General features: G+C 42.2%; 2 protein-coding genes across 2 annotated transcripts in view; one reads left to right on the plus strand and one right to left on the minus strand.

Moving 5' to 3' along the window:
* rsph14 (radial spoke head 14 homolog) overlaps positions 1-26,997 on the minus strand; it is a 786,151-nt gene that overhangs the window by 442,499 nt on the left and 316,655 nt on the right. The gene's annotated exons all lie outside the window — the stretch shown is intronic.
* Positions 11,935-26,997, plus strand: part of gnaz (guanine nucleotide binding protein (G protein), alpha z polypeptide) — a 286,550-nt gene continuing 271,487 nt past the window's right edge. Inside the window, exon 1 of the mRNA XM_072245207.1 lies at positions 11,935-12,246. The gene's annotated coding sequence lies outside the window, so the exon portion shown is untranslated. The remainder of the gene's footprint in view (positions 12,247-26,997) is intronic.

Below are 26,997 nucleotides of genomic sequence, written 5' to 3' on the forward strand. Positions count from 1 at the left end.
TTGGCGACAAAAAAGTAGTAATAATAATAAGAAGAAAACAATGAAATGCCGCGCTGTCGCCATCTGTTGTGGCACGTCATGACAGCGGTTTTAAAAAGCTCCGGTTACCCCATACACACTGCAATGGATATTAGGAGTTTTCAGATTTATTCACTCTGGAGACCATTTCTGAAAATCTCTGTTTTCGGGGGCTGAAAACGCCGTTTCAGTGTGGACGGAAGATCAAAATGAAGAGAAAAAGCTTCATTTTCAAAATTATCTGCCGTAGTGTGGACGTAGCCCGAGAAAGATGGTCAATGATTACACTAGCACATTGGAGGCAGGAAAGTGATTTGAGATTGGGGTCTCCACTGGAAGCCTTGGGGTATTATTGCTATGGATAAACAAGAGACGTGTAATCTGGAAGGTCAGGGCCTGGAAACTGGGGAACTTGGGAGCACTGGAGGGTTGGGAACACAAGACATCAGTGGGTCAAGGAATCAAGGCTCGGGCCTCAGGACTCTTCTGCGGCGAACTGCATTATGTGAAATTCAATGTAGCGCAGGTAGGGGCCAAAGATAAGGCTGAAACTAATGACTTGTTGAGAAGATTGTTATGTTTTATAACTCCAAATCACATGACTACTTCATTTTTTACTTTAGCGAGGCTTGCACTTATGATGTGGTGGCATAATGGTGTATGCCATTCATGTACTTTTACATTTAACCTGTGTTACATACCTCAAGGATATCTGTGATTTTTTTTTGTGAGAATGATGTAATGGTCTTTTGGAGGTCACCTGATGTAATTTTCCTGCCGATGTGAGGTCATGTGATGACATGTGCACCACGGGTATATAAGGGAAGACCTCAGATGTCGCAGTTAGTTTTTAGTTTTTAGTTTTCCAGCTAGAACGTTGATGTGTCTCCATTTCTGTTGCGTATTTGTTTTTATGACGGAGTGTTACGTTCTGTTGCAAGGTACAATAGTGCTGGACTGGAAATTTTTGCTAGATGTGTTGATGTACCTTATTCCAGCAGTAGTACGGGAGAGTGAAGACTTTATCGAAGTACAGCACCCGAAGGATTGAGAGGAGTCGGTATCGTTCAACAAAGGATCGACCTTATTGAGTCTTCGTTGAAGGAGTAGTGACCTGCATTGAAGATAACTCTTGCCAAAAGAGAAAAGAGTTCATGCAAGGTGCTCTCTAGAATTTAAGGTCAGTTATTTTAAACTGTTTATTTTCTGCATTGTGAATCCTTTGGACAGAACCAGCAGGAAAGTCGTGTCTATGAAGAAATCCTTCTCCAGAGAAGTCTCTCTCAATTGAACGTATAAATCTGTTGCACTTTCAAATTTACCATTTTAAGAACTATATCTGACTTTACCGCTTTAAGAACTGTTTTCGCATTTAATGCTTTAAGAACCAGTGCCGAGTGACGATTTGTTGAACGGCTGCATAGCGGTTAACTTCCGGTTAAGGTTTTCATTTGTTCTCTTTCGTCGTTTATCCCCGTTTAATAAATGTTTGGTTGTTTTTATATAACCTGTCTCAATTGATATTCATTGTGGCCGGTTACGTAACACCTGTAATGAATTATGTAATTAAACAAAGAATGCTTAATCAAACAATACATTTACAATATTACTTAAATATTAAATATTACTGAAATAGTAAGTACACAACACTCCTCACTGCTTAGCTATTAATTCCAACTCAATATAGAATGCATCTCAACATATATATACACATATACACACAGTATGCTATATAATACAACTACTATATAAACATGCACAGTCCAGTAAATTTTATATAGTCCCATTGAGGCAGGCCTAAAGATTTAATTACTTTGGAGGATTTCTTGCACTTGAGGGATAACTTTTTTCTGACAAGGTGTTCACTCTGCTTGGCAGGTGAGACAAGGCTGTGAAACAATCTCAAGTTCTGGGATCTCCTCTGTAGCAATTGTGAGAGTTGACTTTGGGACTGCAGGAAGTGGTTCTGACAGACCTGGACACCTTTTTTTTCTAACAATTGACTTTGCTCTCCTCAACTGATCGATGTGTCATCTCTAGATGATATCAGGTGCAAATCCCACTGTATAGGAGAGTGGTCCAGTTCCATCCTTAATCTTTCCAAGTATCCACTTTTGCTCTCCTCTGTAGTCCCTTATCAGAACTGCTTGTCTAGGAGTGGATTACTGAACCTCATTGTTTCAGGAGCCCTCAATTTGTCTCAGCAGTTTATCCTGTATACTCTTTCGGTTTTTTTAAGCATGTCATACCAGACATTCAGCCATTCTTCAAAGTTGCTGGTGAACGCAGCAGGCCAAGCAGCATCTCTAGGAAGAGGTGCAGTCGACGTTTCAGGCCGAGGACCTTCGTCAGTCCTGACGGAGGGTCTCGGCCTGAAACGTCGACTGCACCTCTTCCTAGAGATGCTGCCTGGCCTGCTGCGTTCACCAGCAACTTTGATGTGTGTTGCTTGAATTTCCAGCATCTGCAGAATTCCTGTTGATTCAGCCATTCTTGTCTGGCACGTGGTGTCAGAATTAACCGGGTCACATTATGAACGTTCCTGGCTCGACCCTTGTATTTTTTAACGAGGCCTTGTGGCTAGCTGGACACTCAACCTGGCACGGATGGAAAGCGTGCTCGAGGATGGCCCGACCTGGATTCGAACGCGGGAACCTTCGTTCCGGAGTCCAGTGCTGATCTCACCAGCCGGCCAACACTCTTTCTGTGATTGGGTTTGAGTAGATCCAAGTGTGAGTGCAAGGGACAACCCAGGAACAGCATAGCTGGTGAATTGTTGGCTGTGGTGTGTGCTGCATTGCGATATACAAGGAGGAAACTGGAGAGATTCTGATTTAGTGTCAGTGTACTATGTTCTGCTGACATTGTGATCTTTAGACAATCTTTCTGCCACGGCATTTGTAGCTGGGTGGTATATTGTCTTATTCCATTCATTTTCAGGAATGACTGAAAGTTGAAAATGTTCCGCAGCAAACTTTGTTCCATTGTTACTAAGTGTTCTGGAACACAAGTCCTTGAGAAGGGGCTTCTCAATACAAGAGTGTGTGAGACTGTGGTGGAGACTACTGGAAACACTTCCGACCATTTCATAGCTGCAGCCACTACTACCATGAAATTTGGGCCCATGAATGGTTCGGCAAAATCCACATGAATACTTCGCCAGGGCAATGCTGGCCATTCCCAAGGATGGAGAGGCGCTGCACTTGGCATCTTCTGGATGTGTTGGTATCCCAAACAGTGCATGGCAAGCTGTTCAACCTGCTGATCTATCCCAGACTACAAGACAAAGCTATGAGCCAGCACCTTCATTTTGATCACACCTAGATGACCGGCATGTAGCTCCCCCAACACTTTACCTCTCAGCTTGGATAGTACGACAATTCTTAATCCCTACATAAGGCAACCCCACGTCAAGGGCAAGTTCATCCTGGCACTGGTAAAAATGAGGAAACTGGAGTTTCTGCTGCATATTTCAGCCATTTTGGGTGGCCATGTAAATCTGAGACAATGATGGATCCTTTCTGGTCTCCCTTTGGATCATCTCTGCCATAATAGGGAGATTTTCAATTTGCATTAGGTAGAATAGTATGTCAAGAAGGGTGTCCTCTTTTGTAAACTTTTCAGGTATTTCCTTTTCCAAGGGTAAACTGGACTGTTATATTTTTGTAACTCCAAAACATAAATCTACTTACAAGAAAAAAATAGGAGCCTGAAATGTCAGTCTTACTTCATGTTTACTTTAAGAGAAGGGCATGCGTATGGCATGGTGGCATGATGACATCCTATTTACGTACTTTTACAGATAACCCGCAATGCAATATGTACACAACAAAGAATGCTTAATCAAACAATATATTTACAACATTACTTAAGTGTTACTGAACTATTAAATACACAACACTTTTCCCTGTTAAGTTGTAAACTCCAACTCAATAGAGAATGCAACTCAACTATATGCACGATATACTATATAATACAACTATATAGACATCCACAGCACAGTAAATTTTAAACTGTCCTATTCAGGCCTAAAGATTTAATCACTATGGATACTTTCTTACTCTTATGGGATAACATTTTTTTCCTGACGAGGTTGATCACTCTGCTTGTCAGGTGAGACATGGCTGTGAAACAATCTCAGGTTCTGGGGCCTCCTCTGTGGCAGTTGTAGGGGTTAACTGAGATTGCAGGATGTAGTTCTGACAGCTCGGGACACCTTTCTTCTCCTTTTCTCTTCTCACCTTTAAAACTTATTGTCTTTCTTTTTCTCACCTTCCATTTTCTTCTTCTAGTTTCTTGCGAGTATCTCTGTATTTGCTAATTTCTCGAGAAATTGGGTCCTGTTCATCCTCTTCCATTTCCATAGCATTTATATTATCCTTCCTTTTCCTTTTTCTTCTTTCCAGAATGTGCATCTTGATCTTGGGAAGGTGCATTTACTTTACTGGAGTATTCTCGGAATCCTTCTATTGTTCCCTTTACAATCTGATCTCTTCTCTTGGTTTCCTCATCCACATCATCTGACAAATCCCTTTGTTTTTGTATCTCTATTGACTCCTTTCTTTTTAGCCTTCATCCAACTGTACTTTGGTTTTTGAATCTGTTGTTAAAAGCAGCTTTTTGTCTCCCACTTGAAGTTCATGCAATAACCTTAATGCACACAGAGTAGATTCTGGTTCTTTATACTCACAAATGCTGAAAGCTTGCAACTTTTCTGAAGCTTCTCAAAATTTCTTAAAACCAAGCCACATTTTGTAAGCAAATGCCTGATTAACAAATCAATAGCTTTCTCAGAAATGTTACCTACAAAAACTGTTGTAGTCAGATCACTGTTTTCGTCACTTTCATAATTCCTCTGAGCTGCATGGTTCCTGCTTGGTCCTATATGCTTTTATGCCAGAGGCACAGGCTGGCACCAACATCTGTTTGCCCACTGCTGGGCAAAGGTTCAGGGTGTACAACACAGAGACAGTATGGCATCATCTAGTACCTTTCTTAATTTGCTTCCAGATGGCTTCATTCAGGGATGTAGCATACAAACTGTGGTTTGATCTCCAATCAAGTTGTAGTTGTCTCAGGGAATTATGGTCCCACAATGCTGTCTCTCCTGATTTTACCACATACAACCCTAATGTGGCTTGCTGGTTGTTGTATTTCATTATTAAGGATGTCGTTCCCACAGGAGTTATCTTTTCTCCAGCATAGGTTCTTGTTTTGATATCTGCAGGCTTCAGTCCAGTATCTTTAAAATGCCATTCGAAGTCATTTCATGGAATGACTGAAACAACTAAGCCAGTGTCCAATTCCATTTTACTTAATTTGCCATTCACTTCTGGTGTAAGCCATATTGCTTGTCTTTTGTTAGTTTCCACATTGTAAATATCAAGGCTACTCAGTCCTGTGAAACTTCATTCCTTATCATATTTTTCACCAATAGCATGCAGAGTAGTACTCTTTTTGAAACTGCAACTTGACTTTTTAGCTTTTCCTTTTCCCTGAGCAGTCCATTTATTTTTATCTGCCCAACATGCTCATTGTATATGTCATACTTTCTTGCATTTTCTGCAAGTTTTATCTTTAAACCTGTGTGGTCTGGTGAATGTCAGCCCTTTCCACAATGGTAACACAGTTTGTTTCACCAGACTGGTCTCTTTCTAGACACTGCAATTTTGTTCATGCTCACTTTCATTCCTGACTGCAACTCAACTGTATTTCTGTCTGCTGTTTCCATTGATACATCTATTTCAACTACTCTTTTAAATGTAAATTCTGCTTCAATTAGAAGCAAATTTTGAATGTTTTCTTGTAAGATTCCACAAACTAAATGATCTCTCAGCGCATCACTAACCTCATCATTGAACTTACAATTCAACCAGACAACAATTCAACCACATATGCTGAAATTGACTCCCCTTGCCTTTGATTCTGCTTGTGAAACCTAAAGTGTTCTGCAATCAATAATGGTTTTGATTCTAAATGTTCCTGCATTATTTTCATGATAGTAACAAAGCTTATTTCAGCTGATTTGGTTAGAGCAGTCAATTTTCAAAGCAAACCGTATGCCTTTCCACCCAATGCAGTCAGCAAAACTGGCACTCACTTTTAATTGGTTATTTCATTTGCTTCAAAATACTGCTCAGTTCACTCAGTATAAACTAATCTGTTGTGTAATCGAATGTGTCTATCTTTCTGACATAGCCAATCATTTCTGCTTTTTATTTATTATTACCTGGTACTCACTGTTTATGAATTTCTTCCATTTTCTGCCTTTTTTTTTACTTTGACTGCCTTCTGCTCTTGCAAAGAAAGTGTGCTGCACTTCTTTAAAAACTCAAATGTCTTACTGCGCTTCAACATGTAAGTAGCTGTTTTGGGTTCATTTTAAAACTTACTCATGCCACTGTTATGTTTTGTAACCCCAAGACACAAAACTATAAATTAGTTTTATACATTAGAAAAACAGAGCCAGGAGATGCATGTCTACTTTGTTTTAGCAAGGCATACACTTATGACATGGTAATGTGATGATGTATGCCATTCATTTACTTTTAGACATAACCCATAATGAATTATGTAACCAATATATTTACAATATTACCCAAATATTACTGAAATATTAAATACACAACAAAGATCTTATTGTCTCCAGAGTGAAACTTAACATCATGGATGGCTGTGATGCTTCACTCCCAGATGAGCTCGAATCCTATAATGCACACTGAAAGAGGGAATAAAACTACACCTGTGCGAATCCCTGCAGTATCTAGTAACTCTGTGTTCTGTCTCAGAGGCCAGTATCAGAACAGCTTTCAAGAAGATGAACCCTCACAAGGTGCCAGGCCTCTTTGGATTACCGGGTATGACTCTGAAAACCTGTGCCAAACCTGTGGGCATACTCAAGGATATTTTCCATCTCTCACTGCTGCAGTTGAAAGTTCCCACCAGCTTCAAAAAAGCTACAAGCTTTGAGAGGTTGGTCATGGCTAGAATCATCTCCTGCTGAAGCAAATACCTGGACACACAGCAATTTGCCCGTTATCACAATAGGTCTACAGCGGATGCAGTCTCAATGGCTCTCCACTCAGCCCTGCATCACCTGGACAATAGAAATAGGCTGCTGTTTATTGACTACAGCTCAGCATTGAACACAATAGTACCCTTGGTTGCAATCAACAAGCTCCAAAACCCGAGCCTCTGTGCCTCCCTCTGCAACTGGATCCTTGACTTCCTCACTGGGAGACCACAGTCTATGCGGGTCACAAATAACCTTTCCTCCTCGCTGGCAATCAACACTGGCACATCTGAAGGATGTGTGTTTAGCACATTGTTCTACTCTCTCTCCACCCATGACAGTGTGGCTAGGCACAGCTCAAACACCATCTATAAATTTGTCAATGACACAGCTATTGTTGGCAGAATTTCAGATGGTGAGGAAGAGGCATACAGGAGTGAGATAGATCAGCTGGTTGAATGCTGACTTTCTCAAGAAAGCCCTTGCACTCAATGTCAGTAATACTAAGGAATTGACTTCAAGAACAGCAAGTTGAGGGAACACACAGCAGTCCTCATCAAGCAATCAGCAGTGGAAAGGGTGAGCAGTTTCAAGTTCCTAGGCTTCCATGTGTCTGAAGATCTAGTCTGGGCCCAACATATTGATGCAACTACAAAGAAAGCAAAACAGCACAACGTAGTCGTTCCTCTTATAGAGGAAGTACGTTGATATAACGGTGTGTTCCAAAAGGTCAGTGGTACCCTTATCAAACCTTGACCACAGGAGGACCATGGCGTCCTTAATGGGAACTCTTGTGAACAGGGACATCACATTGAAACACATCCATCCTCCAGGGTGTTGGTTATGGTTTTTATGAAATTGGCTGAATTCGTGATTCGCTCACAGCCCCCAACAAAGAAAGACAGCATGGTCACTAAATGCTTAGCAAGGTAGTGAGTCAGAGAATCTATTGCACTGATGATGGGCCTCAGGGGAGCCCCTTCTTTGTGTATCTTGGAGAGCCTGTAAGGTCTCGGTGGTACCAGCACCTGAGGTAGAAGTGTTTTGCATATGATTGCTGGTAGTGAAGGACATCCTCACAATCGAATCCATGGGATCCCACTGTAGAACTCTGTAGGCAAGTTTGTCCAAAATCTGTTGGACTTTCCTTTGGTATTCCTCTGAGGAGATCAGGACTTATGATGACTGGGTTTGTTGTAGTACCTGGAAGGCCAGTCGTTCTCCTTCTGTAATGTTTGATTTCAGCAAAATGGCCCTTTTGAGGGCCACACAGACCTCTGTACTTACTTCTTCCGCAGTATTCAGTGGTAGTTTTCGGATTGCTTGCTCTAATCCGCCAATGTGGTCCTGATAAGAAATAGCTTTGGGGACCAGAGTGAAGTTTAGCACCTTGCCAAAGACCAATCTAATCACCTCATTGATGACACCTCTTTCTGGGTCCATTGATGGTGTGGCTATAGTCTATTGGGATAGTTTGTTCTATTTCCTGACCTCCCTCGCAGTATTCCTTTGTGAAACTAGTTCTCCTTGGACAGCAATAGACCTGTCGATGTACTCCCAATCACCAAGAGAATAGACAGTTCTCTATTTGTGTTGATGTCAGAGTGGATCTCATGTGATGGATACGCTCACTAATCAACGCTCAGCCAGCACGTCGTAGAATGCATTTAGCCACCAGAGAAACCATTGCGGAATGCAACCTCATGAACGGTCCTTGTCCCGGCATCTCAGAAGAAAGGCTAAAGAACAAAGAAACGTTGCCTTCTTTTTTACGCAATGATTCAAAGTGTTGAATATTGCAGTTTACTTCCTTCCCGTACAGTTAAGTGCAAATAGGATCTAGTGCCTTCAAGCGCATATAATGAATAAACTATTCTCGGGTTTCCTGAACAGGAAACTGAACAATGAGGAGGAACCCATCACTGCCACCTGGCTTCCCTATATTTCCACATTTCTGGAAGAAATATCAGATTAATACTATCCACAAACCTGTAAGGATGTTCAAATCACAGCTTACATGGGTCAAAGATGACCTGGGACTCAGGTCAGCTGGCGTTAACAGGATTCCCTTTGGATGCGGAGCAGCATATATCGGCCAGAGGAGACACACAGTGAAATCCCGAAACAAGGAGCACAGGAAGTGTATCCGTTTGGGTTACCCAGAGAAATCAGTGGTAGCAGTACATTGCATTTGCAAAGGCCATTGGATTCACTTCAATAGTATAAAACTACTCTGCTGCACCAATAGCTTTTCGGACTGCCTGGTGAAGGAAGCCATTGCAATAAGACTAGAGAATAAGAATTTTAACTAAGATCAGGACTTCAGATATTTGAAAAGTAAGGACGAGAATTCAATTGTAAACAAGGTGGGACAGTGGAAACCTGATTGGTTAAGGACTAACTAATCAGAAGGACAATGGTGGTATATATACCACTGGACTAGACGTGCCTAGGCATTATTCCAGATGAAGATGGCAGAGTTTGTCATTGAAACGCCAATTAAAATCGATATCTGTATCCGGTTGGAAGCCCAAGAAGAGTTTATTCATTAGAAATTAGACACTTTACTAATTTAAAAAGGGTAAGTATTTAAACCTCACTGCCTTAACAGCTCCATGCCCTTTCCACTTTCCTCCTGAGTTACTGGGACAATTAACAAATGCAAAGGTAATGGTTGACATCATGTTATTGATCCTATCTACATATTTTCTGAGCTCAATCTATTTACAGGATATTTTACTTACTCACTGATTTTTTTTTTGTGGATCTGGACATCACTGGCAAGGGGACATTTAATACCCATCTCTAATTTTCTAATTTTAAATGGTGATGTGACCTTCTGAACTGCAGCAGTTTTCTGGGTAAAAGTACAACTATTCAGGAGGGAGTTTCAACATTTAAAACCAAAGATGATGAAGGGGATTGTGAAGAATTTCCAAGTTGGCATGTTGCATGGGACTTAGAAGGAAACATTGAAATGGTGGTGTTTTCAAGTGCATGCAGTCCTGATCTTCTTGGTGGTCAGGTCACTACTGGAATAGTCTTGGTGAGTAATCAGGAGGGAGTTTCCTATCTGTGTTTGGCTTGATGCCATGAGACTTCTTGGGACCTGGAATCAAAACAGAGAATAGGCTGCCAGTCCCTCCTGAAGCTCTAGCAGTTCTATCTCCTAGTGAGTCTGAACTTGTCAGTGGTTAGTATAATTATACAATGCTATTGTTTCACCAATCTGTTTCACTAATTGCTTTACTAAGATGTTCACATATCTTGCAATACAGACAAATGACCTCATATGTTTGTAATAATGTAAGAACATAAAGGTCAGGAGCAAGATGATATCTTCTGGTCCTTCTTGTCTGCTCCACTATCCATCATGATCATAGCTGATCTTTGATCTCAGTACTATTTCCCTGCAGTGTCCTCACTATTCCCCAGTTCCTTTGATATCTATTGATCTCTGTGTTGAATGAATTAAATGACCGTTCCTCCACAGCTCTCAAGGATAGAGAAATCCAAAAATTTGCCACCTTCTTATTCTTAAATGACCTATCCCTTATTCTGAGAATGTGACCTGTAGTTCTATTCCTCAGCCAGGGGAAATACTTTCCCTTGTTGATCTCAGTAAGAATTTTCTGTGTTAAGTGAGATCCCAAGTCACTCTTAGCTCCAGAGAATACAGGTCTGGTCTATTAAATCTCTCATGTGGCAAAACTACAATCAGTGGAACCATGTAGTGAATCTTGATTGCACTTGGTTTAGGAAATATGAATTATGCAAAAGGCATTGCCATACTCGGTGCCCTGACAGACACTAGTTATTCCATTTAGTTTTATTCTTTCTCTGATTCAGCATAGTAACAAATGGTACAATTGATTTGAAAGCAAAATACACTGGTGAGTCTCAAGTTGCATATTGGCCAAACCAGGTACAGATGACAGTTTGTAGTGTGTGAGGATGCTAGTCCATTCAAAATATGGAAGTTTTATGGTCATAATGAGTTCTAGATTATCAATAGAATTTAAATTCCACCTGTGCCATTATGGGATTTGAACTCCAATCTTTTGGTACTGGCTGAGTTTTTTAACCACAATGCTACCATTGTACCTCATTGTGATTGTGTGTCATGTAAGTTAATCATGTTGGAAAGTCAGAACAATATCAGTAATAATTCAGAACAGCACCTTGGTTTATAAAACCAACATTTTCCCATCAACTTTCCATTTTGACCATGTGTTGCATCAGCCAAGAATTACACCAGCAATACTAGACACGCTGGAACATTATATTATGAATTAACTTCATGGACTAAAGCCAATATGTAGAAAATTTGATTACAATATCCCTCATACTGGCAATGAGCTTCTAACAGACACAGCTTTGTGTTTCTCCGCATTACTGAGATGCCTGCTCTGCTTGCAGTGTATGAGGATGCTAGTGTACACTGCACCATTCAGATAAAGAGCTGACAATTCCTGTACAAGCGGAGCTCAAAGAATGATGCTTAAATGTATTGTTGCTTTCAATTATAAAAGAGATCAACATGTATTCCATAATTTTGTTGGTGTTTGTTTCATAATGTGAGTCTAATTAATAAAGGAAAGACAGAATAATATAAAGTATATTTCTAAAACCCCCTTTCTCTATGAGCAGCTATGGAGCAGGCAGCAGGCAGAGAGCAAGATGATTTGCTGCCAGCAATGGCAGTCCACACAGCATCTTCTACTGACAGCCAATCAGGGACCATTCTAGCTTTCTATTAGCGCGCACCTCAAACAGATCAGCTGTGCTGCTATAGCTGCTGTGAGTGGGTCTTGACAAGAGCTGCTCAACCCTTCCTGTCGAAAAGAACATCAACTCTGTGGCTGGCAGTGGCGTAGAACTACGCCCCCACTCCCAGCCCTTATAACCCACCAACAACACCACAACCTCCCCCACCCCACTCCCCCAAACGCACAGACACACATGGCAGCCTGCTCAGTGCACACAAATTAAATCACGTCCTTACACATCATTGTGGAGGAAGCAGAGAGAAGCAGGGGACAGGAGGAGTGCTGCTAACTGCTGGAATCAGTCTTCGACACACAGCACTGCAGTGATCCTTGCTTCCTCCCTCGCAAAGCAATGATGCTGCTGTGAAGGACAGGGAAGCACTCTGACAGTGTGTGTACACAAAACAGCCAGACAGGACAAGAAGCTGGCTGCTGGAACATGCAGGGGTAAGTGAAACTCTACCCTCTTTTGCTCAATACAATTACCCCCTCGCTGAGATCTCTTGTGGGTTTGTCGCACTTTTATTTAGAAGCTTTTGTTTAGGTCCTTCTAACGTTCTGCAAAAACTGGCATGCTGCCATCATTTTCCCACACAAATTTGCTACACAGTGTAAAAAAAAGTGGTTGTACGGACTGGCAGTGAAGATGTTGATGGGAGTAAATATTTTCTTGGTATCCGTGTTATTCAAGGACTTCTGGACTGCAGTACAATGCACATGAATGATTCAATTTCACTGTAATGATTCTGAGACTGCTTAGCTATCACTGGCTATGCTTATTCACACCCGTTGGTTTTATTTATAAACTGAAAAAAATTATGTTCCACCATTGTGAAGTTTCTTTGATGAATGAAATATTATTGCAGAAAGGCAAAAATATATATTATTGAATTTTCTTGCTAATGTTGCTAATACATCGGTTTCGTTATAAAAGAGATGGGACAGCATTTGTTCTCAATGCCATTTCTGATGTAGCATACCCAAGAAAAAGAAAAGCCCCTGGTCAAATGTATGTGATTTTATACAGCCCACAAGTATCCAGTAGTCATTTCTTGTTTCATCTGCTGTAATGATGTCACCTATACGGTATCTGAATTGAGGATTATTCTGCTATGTTTTGTAAGGCATTTTGTGCCATAATTTCAATATGTACAGTGAATACAGCTTTCAGATTAATACATCAAGCTGGCTGCTTCTGTGCTTGTGCTATGTATTATACTATACATCGAAGATAAACTAAAGTTCCAGGCATATGGTTGAAAAGGTGCTGAATCACCTAAAAGCCAGTGAAAAAGGTAACCAAATTTGGAAATAAAATGGAATTCTCTCTTTACATTCACCTACTTCCAGCATCTCCAGTTGTAAGTAAGAGCAAACAGTCCATGTGCCACAGATGACTCTAGGGCTCAAAACACTGCCATCATCATTCCATTGGTGGGACAGGTTTTATGAACTAATACATCCTCATCCTGTCAGAATGACATGCTCCGCTACCACAACCTTCTATACGAAAGGTCTATCCATCAGTCATCACCAGAATTGTGGTCTAAACTGGGACCTGGACAGGAATGCAATGTAACTAGTGATCTACTTCATGGGTTGACATCTTACACGACTGAGATGTAGCAATAATGAAGCGATTTAATTGCTCTTTTATTATTCCTACAGACTCAGGACTGCCTCAAACTAATCCAGCATTCAGGCAACCGATGGCTTTTATTGATTATAATGCTAATAATGCACAGGAGGAATTTCATGGCATATAGTATCATTGGGGAAGATGGAAAGTAACATTTTAAATCATGGGAAGTACCTATTAGAATTTTGACGTGAAACTTACTCTCATACGATGACCACGATTGCAAGATTTTTACTGTCCAGACTGAAGGCAACAAGAGGCTCCATGTAGAGTAGACTAAATAGGGAAAATAACTTCCCAAAATAAATGTATTCTCAAATAAACATTTTTGGGCATGGGGCTAGCAACCCTATCCTATAAAACCCCAGAGCTACAGAAATACCAATAGAAGCATTAAAACCTTATTCCTGGGGAGGAAGGATAAAACAAGAAGATGGGCTACACCTGGGGATAATGTGAAAGACTTGCCCAGGACAGAGGACTCTGGCAAACTGTTATCGGTGGCCTAAGCCCCAGTAGTGGTGATGTGCTTAGGAAAAAGAAGTAAGTAGTATTTACACTGTAAATCTGACACATATTATAATAAAACTGTATTTTTAAGATGAAGTCAAAATATTTCTATTTTGCTACGGTATAAGATATTTGTGTATACACAGAGGAGAGGAGAGGTGAGAAATTATGAAGGCAAGTCTGTGTGCATGGTGGAATGTTCTCCAGCAGCTACTTTCAAATTGAACGTTTTATTAATACTTGCGATCATTCATAATTTTCAGTGACTTTCCTAAAGACGAGCATTAAATATTTTTTTTATATTTCTGCCATTTTCTTACTCCTCTATATAAATTTTCCAGCTTCAGACTACAAGGGACCCACATTAACTAATCTTTTCCTTCTTGCATTTCGATAGCTCTTAGAAACTGTTTACATTTCTAGCCAGAACTCTTGCGTTCTATTTTCCCTTTCCTTATTAATGTTTTTGCCCTCCTTTGCTGAATTCTGAGATTTTGCCTTTCCTTAGGGTTACTGATTTCTATGGCAACATTATATAACATTCTTTTTCACCTAATTGTATTATTTAACTGTAGGTAACTGGACCACTTTTCCTATTGGTTTTGATTGTACATAAACTATGTATTAATCCTTTTGGTGGTATCCATTGCTTGCTTACTGTCATAACTTTTCCGAAGGAGCCTTCCACTCTACCATAGCCAACTCGTATCTTACCTTTATGGTTTGCCTTATTTGGACTTAGTGCCCTAGTTTCATATTGAAACTAGTTCAACTGTTACATAAAATTTTGCATACTGTGAACGCTGTTCCCTAATGACCTCTCAATTGCTAGATTATCAATTATACCCACTTAACACTAAATTTGAAATAGCCTGTCCCATCACTGGTTCATCAATATACTGATTCAGAAGACTAGCTTTTATGTAATTTATGAACTCTTCCTTCAGACTCCTTTTGCTGGTCCTTTATGTTTTCCAATCTGTCTATAACTGAAGTTTCCTTTTATTATTATTTTACCCTTGTCACATGCATCTCTTATTTTATTGATTTCTACTATGCCCTGCATTCCCATTACTTTTGACGGTTTCAATACAACTCCTATCAAAATTTTTCTCCTTTGCCATTTTGTAGTTCCACTGAAATCGATTATATTTCTTGCTTTTCTGAACTAAGGTACTTCCTTTCTACCACCTATGTCCCAGCCTATAATATAAGGATGACACTTCTTTAACACACCATGAAAATGTACTTCCCAATACTGGTCTTAATCCTTCTTCTCCTTCTTCTTCTTCTTAAGCCTATCGCCCCCCACCGCGAAGAGCCTTCCTCTCCCAGGGATGAGGCCTTTGGAGTTTCTGTTGCCAGTTCTGTAGTGCTGGGCTCTTACTGGACATGGTTGCATGCCCCATGACCTCCTCCTTTTGCAGTCAGGCTTGGGAACATCCATGGCAGAGTTAATACTGGTCCCAGTCCATGTCTCTATAATTGCTATGACATCGTACTGAATGCACTGTGCATTCAGATAAAGAGCCTTCACTTTTCCTGTGCTCTGATTATAAATGGAAATGTATTCTGTTTGCACACACTGTGTCTTCCTGGCAGATTTCTGTTAACATTACTCACTTTGCTATTCTATATTATCACTTGTCCTTTCTGCACGATCTTATAAAATTCCCTCGAGCAGAACTCTATAACCTCCCCCAGCACTCCAAATCCTTCACTATTTAGGGTGAAGCATTCTCTGCAGACGAAGATATTTAATTTTATAGACCCAGTCCAAGTCAAATGACGTCATTCCTAATGGAAGAGCTCCCTCTTTTCCCCAAGGGGACTTAAATAAGAAAAGATGTCTTAACTCAAAGGATAGTGAATTTTTAGAATTCTCTATCCAAGAGGATGGTAGAGTCATTGCATTCAAAACAGAGAATAGTCAAATCAAGGAATGTAGAATAGGGAAGGAAACTTCTTGAGAAATTTTATTGAATGGTGGTGGAGACTTAAGAGGCTGAATGGTATCTCTTGCTCCTATTTCCCATTGATTACACAAGGTGCCAATGTCCACCAATTTGAACCCCACTTTCCCACATCCACACCTTGAGCCATGCATTGAGTTCTCTGATCTCATTTAACCTGTGGCAATCTATACAAGGTTAAGGCAATAACCCAGAAATTGTTACCTTTGTGGTTCTGCTGTTTAGTTAGGACCCTTATTGCCTAATCCTTCTAGCAGAACCTCCCTCTCCGCCCTTTCTGTGCTTCTAGGTCCAATAATAACTGGATCTTTTCCCTCACATTGCCAAGTTCTTCTCTATCCCTAAATATCTCTTTGGGAATGGAAAAAAATGGAAGCGGGAGGGGGAAATACAAGCTTTCAGAATTTCAGTTTTTGTAGCAGAGAACAGGATTCATCCTCTTACATATTCTGTCCCCTGTTATCACTACATTCCTTTTCACACTGCTGCCCACATTGATTATAGATATCAAAATAAATATTTTAGGGTCAATCAGTGACATTATCCAATGTTATCTGCAGCTTTGAATTATAAATATAACCACTACCCACTTTCTGACATCTACATCACAAACGCTTCTTAGTGTTTCACATGAAAATACACAAAATCCTGCAGTAAAAGCATTCTTTAACACAAAAGGATAACAATAATCTATATAACTGCAGACCTGACATGTTGGAGAATACAGATACACTTCCTCATTACAGAGTAATGAGCCAAGTTCATTGCCAATGTAATTAGTTACACACCTACCTCGATTCTTTCATACTTGCAAATGCTTTCAAAATCTTTTTTTATCACCATATTCTTTAATCTTTATTGTTGCTTCAATAACCAACAAAGCATATTTTGTTTATTCGGCTCTAATTTTAGACTTTGCTGTTAAATCATCCCATTCAGTTTCTAAGAACGATACTTTTCCTGATCTTTGCCATTATTCTCTTACCTGAAGTTCTTTCATATCCAGCCTGTGTGTACCTTTTTGTTTGAACATATTACATGAAACACCCTTCTTTGGGCTCCCCATTCTTTCCTCCTTTTGCTGTCCCAGTTATGCCAACTTTATCTTCACCTTGTGGCTTCTTCCAAGCCCCAACTCATAGTCCTATTCCTACAGCTTTACTTTTTCCAGTCATGAACAAAGATTGGATAAGGCCATAACTACCTTCAAGCTTTACTCCAGGATCTCTGAATGATATATTAGAACACTAATTACTGCTTATTCATGAGCAATAATCCCACCTTTACTCCTTTCCTGCCAACCTTCCCAACTATTATGCCTAGCAGAAGCTCATCTCACCAATCTTTTCCATGTGCTAATCAACCCATCCACCATATCATGATGCAGAGTTTTCACCTGAAACCTTGATAATTCCTTTTCTCCCACAGATGCTGCTCAATTTGCTAAGTTCCTCCAGCAGAATGGTCTTAATTCCAGCATTTGCAGTGTCTCGTTACCATGTCCCAAAAATCAGCCTGTTGGGAATCTCTCTGTCTACTCACAAGATGGAATACGAAAGTAAGCTAGTCAATAATGTTAAAGAGGATACCAAAAGTTTCTTCAGGTACATAAAATGTAAAAGCTAGGCAAGAGTGGATATCGGACCGCTGGAAAACAATGTAGGAGAGGTAGTAATATACAAACATACAAACATAGAAAATAGGTGCAGGAGTAGGCCACTCAGCCCTTCGAGCCTGCACCGCCATTCAGTACGATCATGGCTGATCATCCAACTCTGAACCCTGTACCTGCCTTCTCTCCATACCCCCTGATCCCTTTAGCCACAAGGGCCTTATCTAACTCCCTCTTAAATATAGCCAATGAACTGGCCTCAACTGTTTCCTGTGGCAGAGAATTCCACAGATTCACCACTGTCTGTGTGAAGGAGTTTTTCCTCATCTCGGTCCTAAAAGGCTTCCCCTTTATCCTCAAACTGTGGCCCCTCGTTCTGGACTTCCCCAACATCGGGAACAATATTCCTGCATCTAGCCTGTCCAATCCCTTTAGAATTTTATACATTTCAATAAAATCCCCCCCGCTCAATCTTCTAAATTCCAGAGAGTATAAACCTAGCCGATCCAGTCTCTCATCATATGAAAGCCCTGCCATCTCAGGAATCAATCTGGTGAACCTTCTTTGTACTCCCTCTATGGCAAGAATGTCTTTCCTCAGATTAGGGGACCAAAACTGCACACAATACCCCAGGTGTGGTCTCACCAAGGTCTTGTACAACTGCAGTAGTACCTCCCTGCTCCTGTACTCGAACCCCCTCGCTATAAATGCCAGCATACCATTCGCCTTTTTCACCGCCTGCTGTACCCACATGCCCACTTTCAATGACTGGTGTACAATGACACCCAGGTCTCGTTGCACCTCCCCTTTTCCTAATCGGCCACCATTCAGATAATAATCTGGTTTCCTGTTTTTGCCACCAAAGTGGATAACCTCACATTTATCCACATTAAATTGCATCTGCCATGAATTTGCCCACTCACCTAACCTATCCAAGTCACCCTGCATCCTATTAGCATCCTCCTCACAGCTAACACTGCCGCCCAGCTTCGTGTCATCCGCAAACTTGGAGATGCTGCATTTAATTCCCTCATCTAAGTCACTAATATATATTGTAAACAACTGGGGTCCCAGCACTGAGCCTTGCGGTACCCCACTAGTCACTGCCTGCCATTCTGAAAAGGTCCCGTTTATTCCCACTCTTTGCTTCCTGTCTGCTAACCAATTCTCCATCCACATCAATACCATACCCCCAATACCGTGTGCTTTAAGTTTGCACACTAATCTTCTGTGTGGGACCTTGTCAAAAGCCTTTTGAAAATCCAAGTATAGCACATCCACTGGTTCTCCCCCATCCACACTACTAGTTACATTCTCAAAAAATTCTATGAGATTTGTCAGACATGATTTTTCTTTCACAAATCCATGCTGACTTTGTCTGATGATTTCACCGTTTTCCAAATGTACTGTTATCACATCTTTAATAACTGACTCCAGCATTTTCCCCACCACCAATGTCAGGCTTACCAGTCTATAATTCCCTGGTTTCTCTCTCCCTCCTTTTTTAAAAAGCGGGGTTACAGTAGCCACCCTCCAATCCTCAGGAACTAATCCAGAATCTAAAAAGTTTTGAAAAATTATCACTAATGCATCCACTATTTCTTGGGCTACTTCCTTAAGCACTCTGGGACAATGGGGGACAATGAATAAGTATTTTGCATCAGTCGTCACTGTGGAAAACACCAGCAGTATGGTAGAAGTTCCAGATGTCAGGGGACATTAAGTGTATGAAGTTACCATGACTAGAGAGAAGGCTTCTTGGGAAACTGAAAGGTCTGAAGATAGAACTCTTGGGTATATGCCTGGACCAGATGGCATACACCCAAGAGTTCTGAACGAAGTGGCTGAAGAGAACGTGGAGGCATTAGTAACGATGTTTCAAGAAAACTAGATTCTGGAAAATTGCAAATGTCACTCCACACTTAATGAAGGGAGAGAGGCAGAAGAAAGAAAACTATAGGCCAGTTAGTCTGACTTCAGTGGTTGGGAAGATGCTGCAATCGATTATTCAGGATGAGGTCTCAAGGTACTTGGAAGCACCTGATAAAATAGGCCATAGTTTATTGGTTTCCTCAAGGGAAAACCTTGCCTGACAAATCTGTTGGAATTCTTTGAAGAAGTAATAAGCAGGATAGACAAAGGATAATGTTGTGTACCTGGATTTTCAAAATGCCTTTGTTGGCCAGAAGAAACTGCAGTCTAATCAAGGACAATGGAAGCAGATAAGCCAGTTGTCTTTGTTTCCCCCTTTTTGTGGACTCTACACTGATTCTTGCTCTTGGATAATCTAATCAGAGCAACTGAATGTGGACACAGGAAGCTTCAGGTAATGATCTGCTAAACCGGAGACCATTCTCAAACAAGTACAGTAGCCATTCATTATGTAAAGGGCGTCGACTCTGAATTGATCCTTGACTCTGGGACAAACTAATCAGAGCAATAAACCTGAGACCATTCTCAGAGGAGTACCTACTTGTTATGTAAAATTCCAGACCTGAAATCCGTAATCTCGTTAGATTCTGTCTGGGTTGCCTCATTTAACTGGTTTGGACCAGTCAGTGTGTAAAGGCACAAGTACGCAAGGCTGGGGTGGGAAGAACAATGAAACAATGTTGGTTGTAGCCCTGTGCAATGACCAGTAAGAAGATGACCCAGCTAGGTCAGGTGACCTTGAGCCAATGGGATGAAGATCCAATGGTTCAATTGATGAGGAACAGTATTGGGACTATGAGGAACACTTACCAGCATAGACTCCTTTCCTAGGTAATACCTTTTCTCTTCATTGACTGTTAATGGAGAGTCAGGCGTTCTAGTAGGGAGCACACAGGTAGATAAAAGTGTGAACCCACATGCTTTTAGTAGAAATAATAAAAATTACTTGTTGGTAAATACAGATTCTCTGTACCTCACTGATCATTATTACAAGGGGTGATTCTGGTAACACCTTTAACAAGGTTCCACACACAAGTCTGCTTAACAAGCTACAAGCCCATAGTAATAAAGGAAAGATTCTAGCATAGATAAAGCAGTGGCTGATTGGCAGGGGGCAAAGAGTGGGAATAAAGGGAGCCTTTTCTGGCTGGCTGCCAGTGACGAGTGGTGTTCTATAGGGTCTGTTTTGGGAGCAATTATTTTTACATTATATGTTAATGATTTGGATGATGGAATTGATGACATTGTTGAAATGTTTGCAGACAACATGAAAATACGTTGAGGGGCAGGTAGTTTTGAGGAAGTAGAGAGGCTACAGAAGGACTTTGACAGATTAGAAGAATGGGCTAAGAAATGGAAGATGAAATACTGTCATGCACTTTGGCAGAAGAAATGAAAGGTTTGACTTGTGTAGGATTCCCCAAAGGTTAATTTGCAGGTTGAGTCTGTGCTGAGGAAGGCAAATGTGATGTTTGCATCCACTTCAAGAGGACTAGAATGTAAAAGCAAGGATATAATGTTGAAACTTTATAACACACTGGTGAGGCCTCATTTGGAGTATTGTGAGCAGATTAGGACTCCTTATCTTAGAAAGGATGTGCTGAAACTGGAGAGGATTCACAAAAGATTCAAGGAAATTATTCCAGGATTGAATGGCTTGTCATATGAAGAGCTTTTGATGGCACTAAGCCTGCATTCACTAGAATTCAGAAGAATGAAGGGTGACCTCATTGAAACCTATCGAATAGTGAAAGCACTTGATAGAGTGGACATGGAGAGGATGTTTCCTATGCTGGGAGAGTCTAAGACCAGAGGACACAGCCTCAGAATAGAGTGGCATCCTTTTAGAATGGAGATGAGGAGAAATTTCTTTAGCAGAGAGTAGTGAATCTGGATTTTTTTTGCCACAGGCAGCTGTGGAGGCCAAGTCTTTATATATATTTAAGGCAAAGGTTGATAGATTCTTAAATAGTCAGGGCATGGAGAGATACAGGGAGAAGGCAGGAATATTAGGGCTGAGAGGAAAATTGGATTAGCCATGATGAAATGGTAGAGCAGACTTGATGGGTCAAATGGCCTAATTCTGCTCCTATATTTTATGGTTTTATTTACTTCCATAATGTCCATTCACTTATTCACTTGCAAACATTAGCACCTGTGATTCTCCAGTATGTAATATACAATTTGTGGACGATAATTGTTATTTTAAGTTGACATCATTTTATTGATTGTATCACATGCACTTGTAACTCATGGTTTTTCTGCTTATTGATACTCCAGGGTGCTGTCATTCATGGTATACGTCCTGGCCTGGTTTAACTTCCAAAGTCCATCAATATGCATGTGTCTGAGTTAAATTCCATCTGCCATTTTTTTGCCGACTTTCCCCATTTCATCAAGATCATGTTGTGACCTTAGATACTCTTCTTCACTGTCCACTTTTTCTCTGTGAGCTTCAGTCTTGTTCACAGAAGTTCTTTTATACACTCACTTTTTGAGGTCTCCTTGAGTCTCACTGTTCCAGTCTGTACAAGCTGTGATGAATTTCATTTGGGAATGAGAACACATTCTCCAATGAACACTGGGCAGAGGACAGGATGCTCATCAATACTGGATCTTTTAAGGGTATTGAGGGATTACACAACTGTGTTGCTGGAGTCAATCTGAAGAATTCACAATTGTGAAGTGCCAGTTTGAGCATGAGAGAAAGAACTGGTTGCAAATACATGAAAAGGTACAGTAAGTGCTGAGGTGTAGGACTCTATGGCAGTCCAGTTCCAGATCAGTCATAGGTGTCATGAAAAACGCCTACATTCATAGAGTGAACAGATGGAAATAATTTCCAGGACAAATACATTACTGATGTATTATGGTGAGAGTGCCAAAGTTTCAAATGAGGCCACATATAAGTTCTCCCAAATCCTCTAGATTCCCCGTACAATGCAAAAACCATAGATAAATACCCTGAGTGTAACTTGATTGGGGGTGGGGGGGGGGGTAACTTGGAGGGTTGAGAGAAACCGGTGATTTTTGAATGTGAATGATGACAATACTCTGCTGGGTGCCTGCATGGACAAGATGGACTATGTGGCCTTTATCTGGATCGAAGTAAGCAAGTTGCTGCTTTTTACCCAATGCCTTCAGAAAGTGTGAGAATTATATAGCTGGAATTAGAAATCTGAGGTCAGGGGAAATAATAAGCATTAATACAGATATTCTAAAACATCTTTTATAATGCTGTAACCCAATTATTTCCTTGGACTGAAAGCTTTGCAATAACAGCAATAATAAAAACAATGCTAGAAGCTCCAGTATCAAATCCAAGGGTCCTGCATCCAAAGCTCTGCTACTGTTCAAAGAAAATCATTTGGTACAAGTGTGTCAGTTTGGAGCAGTAAGGTGTTTCAATTGTAGAAAGCAAGGACACATAGCCTAGGTGTACAGGGCTAAACAATCAATAACAAGTGAAAGTAGTGGGAATCAAGCTGTGTACCAACAGAAAGCGAACAATTACAGCAGGAAACCTCGACCTGTACCTTACGCCCATGCTGAAAAAAAGCTGAACAAACTGGAGCGACAGAGCATTGATAAAGGTGTTACAGAGATCCAGCAGTGCAATTGTGGTTGTAGCTGAGGTGGATAAAAAAATCAGGCTCTCTGAATGTCATATGCAGCCATGCATAATGAAGAAATCCCTCTACTCACATCTCAAGACTTAAACACTGAATTGGTTGGGGCAAGGGTCTTCACTAAACTAAACCTGTTTCACCCATTACATCCTGTACAACGTACTCAAACAAAGCCCACAGTTCTTGACAATTAAAACACACACAATTACACCAATTTTTTTAACAAAATATACTTTATTCAAAAATAAAATTATGTACAATAAACCATTCAATGACTGTCAATCCTTTACAGATGTTTCCGTTACAGTCTATACATTTCCACACTTCTAGCCACCCATGTGGCACTCTGTTGTTTCACCTTTCCACACCATTGTTGAGGGGTATACTCCCCGCCACCCAACCCCTCCCACCTCCGCAGGAGAAGAACCCTATACCGTGGTCCTTCCCCACCGGGCCCTTGCGGTGGCTGCACCGAGTTTCAGTGCGTCCCTCAGCACGTACTCCTGCAGCCGAGAGTGTGCCAGTCGGCAGCATTCTCCCACGGACATCTCCATGTGCTGGTAGATCATCAAGTTTCGGGCTGACCAAAGAGCATCTTTCACCGAGTTGATGATCTGCCAGCAGCACCGGATGTTGGTCTCCGTGTGCGTCCCCGGGAACAGCCCGTAGATCAGAGAATCCTCTGTTACGCAGCTGCTGGGGATGAAACATGACACTAGCCCATCCATCCTCCTCCACACCCTCTCTACGAACTCACAGTGTGCAAAGAGGTGGGTCACAAACTCCTCCTCACTGCAGTCCTCCTGTGGGCAGCGGGGTGTGGAGACGATGTTCCGGGCGTACAGGAGGGATCTGACTGGGAGGGCCCTTCTCGCCGCCAGCCAGGCGAAGTCCTGGTGCCTGTTGATGAGGTCTGGAGATGAGGCATTTTGCCAGATGAACTGGGCGGTCTGCTCAGGGAACCACTCCACTGTGTCCATCACGTCCTTCTCCTGCAGTGCCTGCAGGACATTACGTGCCGACCACTGCCTGATGGCCCTGTGGTCAAAGACGTTGACCTGGAAGAACTTTTCTACAAAGGACAGGTATGGCGACAATGACCAGCTGACTGGGGCATTGCGCGGGAGTGGAGCCAGACTCATCCTTCGTAGCCAGGGCGACAGGTAGAACCTGGGCACATAGTGGTATTTGGTGCCCACACATCTGGTTCTACACACAACCTGATGCAGCCACACACGAAGCTGGTCATCAGGGTGAGGGCGATGTTGAGAACGTTCTCGTCCCCGTTGTCCAGGGACTTGTGCATGACGATCCGTCTGACCCACTCCATCTTGGATTCCCAGACGAATCTGAAAACGGTTCCAGTGATTTCCGAGCTGTAGGAGCAGGAAATGGGCCACACCTGTGCCAAGTACAGCAGCCCTGAGAGCACCTCACACCTGATGACCAGGTTCTTGCCCATTATTGATAGGGAGCGCCCTCCCCACAGTCCCAGTTTCTGTTTCACCTTGGCAGTCCGCTCCTGCCAGTTCTTGTTGCACGCCTCGGCCCCTCCGAACAAGATCCCCAACTTCACGTGATCAGACCTGATGGTGAAGGGGACACTGGATCGGTCGGGCTAGTTGCCGAAGAGCATGGCTTCGCTCTTTGTGCGGTTGACCCTGGCCCCCGACGCTAGCTCAAACTGTTCGCAGATGCTAATCAGCCTGCGAACTGACCTTGGATCAGAGCAGAAGATGGTGACATCGTCCATGTACAGGGAGGTTTACACTTGGGTCCTTTCACTGCCTGGCAGCATCACACCGCTTATGCCCTCATCCCACCTGATGGCTTCGGCAAAGGGTTCTATGCAGCAGACAAACAAGGCAGGGGAGAGAAGGCAGCCCTGCCTGACTCCAGACCTGATGGAGGAGCTGTCTGTTTCCCACCCGTTGACCTGGACTGCACTATAGATGGCTGTGTAGAGCAGTCTGATCCAATTCTAGATTCTCTTCCCAAATCCCATTTTGGAGAGCACGTCCGCAATGTACGTGTGCGATATCCCGTCAAAGGTTTTCTCCTGGTCCAAGCTGACCAGGCAGCTATTCACCCCCCTGTCCTGCACGTAGGCGACGGTGTCCCTCAGCAGCGCGAGGCTGTCTGAGATCTTCCCGCCCGGTACAGCACAGGTTTGGACCGGGTGAATCACCTGCCCCAGAACAGACTTGACCCTGTTGGACAGGATCTTGTAGTCCACATTCAGGAGAGAGATGGGCCTCCATTCCTAATGTCCCCCCTTTCCCCTTTCTGCTTGTAGATGATGGTGATGATGCCCTTCCTCATGGACTCTGACATGCAGCCAGCCAGAAGCATAACGTTGTACACTTCGAGCAGGTCAAGGCCCATCCAGTTCCACAGAGCCGGATACAACTCAGCCGGTAAGCCGTCGCTTCCGGGAGTCTTACTCGACACAAAGGAACGGATGGAGCCTGTCAGCTCGTCCAGGGTCAGTGGCTGATCCAGACTCTCCCACTTGCTGTCGTCTAAGACCTGCAAGACAAAGGACAGGAAGTTGCGGGAGGCTGTGGATTCTGTAGCCTTTTCGTCGTACAGACCGGCATAGAAGGACTTGCAGATCCTCAGTATGTCCGTCTGCAAGGATGCGACTGAGCTGTCCTCTTCCATAACGCTGTGGATCACAGAGCTCCCACATGCACCTTTTGGAAGAAGAAGCGTGAGCACATCTCGTCCTGTTCCACGGTTTGGATCCTTGATCGGAAGATGATCTTGGAGGATTCAGCGGCGATGTGCTGGGCTTGTCGGCCCTTCACCTCTTGCAATTCCTCCCTGACATCCACCCCCTTCAACTGCAGAAGGAGAAGTTGCTGCAACTCTGGAGTTTACACAGTTCCCTCTGCTCCTGCCTTGCTTTCTGGATACCCTTGCGAATGAAGAACTTCTTGATATTCTCCTACACCAAGTTACCATATGAGGCAAGATAACATTCCAGGTGACTTGCAGTCAGTCCATCATTACCTGTGCAATTACAATGACATGGCTTGATTATGGAATGGATGGCATGATTATGGAATAGATGGCTTTGTGGCTAAGTTTACTGACGATACAATGATAGGTGGAGGGGCCGGTAGTGCTGAGGAAACGGAGAGTCTGCAGAGAGACTTGGATAGATTGGAAGAGTGGGCAAAGAAGTGGCAAATGAAGTACAATGTTGGAAAATGTATGGTTTGCATTTCGGCAGAAAAAATAAATGGGCAGACTATTATTTAAATGGGGAAAGAATTCAAAGTTCTGAGATGCAACGGGACTTGGGAGTCCTCGTACAGGATACCCTTAAAGTTAAGCTCCAGGTTGAGTCAGTAGTGAAGAAGGCGAATGCAATGTTGGCATTCATTTCTAGAGGAATAGAGTATAGGAGCAGGGATGTGATGTTGAGGCTCTATAAGGCGCTGGTGAGACCTCACTTGGAGTACTGTGGGCAGTTTTGGTCTCCTTATTTAAGAAAGGATGTGCTGATGTTGGAAAGGGTACAGAGAAGATTCACTAGAATGATTCCAGGAATGAGAGGGTTAACATATGAGGAACGTTTGTTCACTCTTGGACTGTATTCCTTGGAGTTTAGAAGAATGAGGGGAGACCTCATAGAAACATTTCAAATGTTAAAAGGCATGGACAGAGTGGATGTGGCAAAGTTGTTTCCCATGATGGAGGGAGTCTAGTATGAGAGGGCATGACTTTAGGATTGAAGGGCGCCCTTTCAGAACAGAAATGCGAAGAAACTTTTTTAGTCAGAGGGTGGTGAATCTATGGAATTTGTTGCCACGGGCAGCAGTGGAGGCCAAGTCATTGGGTGTATTTAAGGCAGAGATTGATAGGTATCTGAGTAGCCAGGGCATCAAAGGTTAT

This window comes from Mobula birostris, chromosome 2 (assembly GCF_030028105.1).
Source record: "Mobula birostris isolate sMobBir1 chromosome 2, sMobBir1.hap1, whole genome shotgun sequence".
NCBI lineage: Eukaryota > Metazoa > Chordata > Chondrichthyes > Myliobatiformes > Myliobatidae > Mobula > Mobula birostris.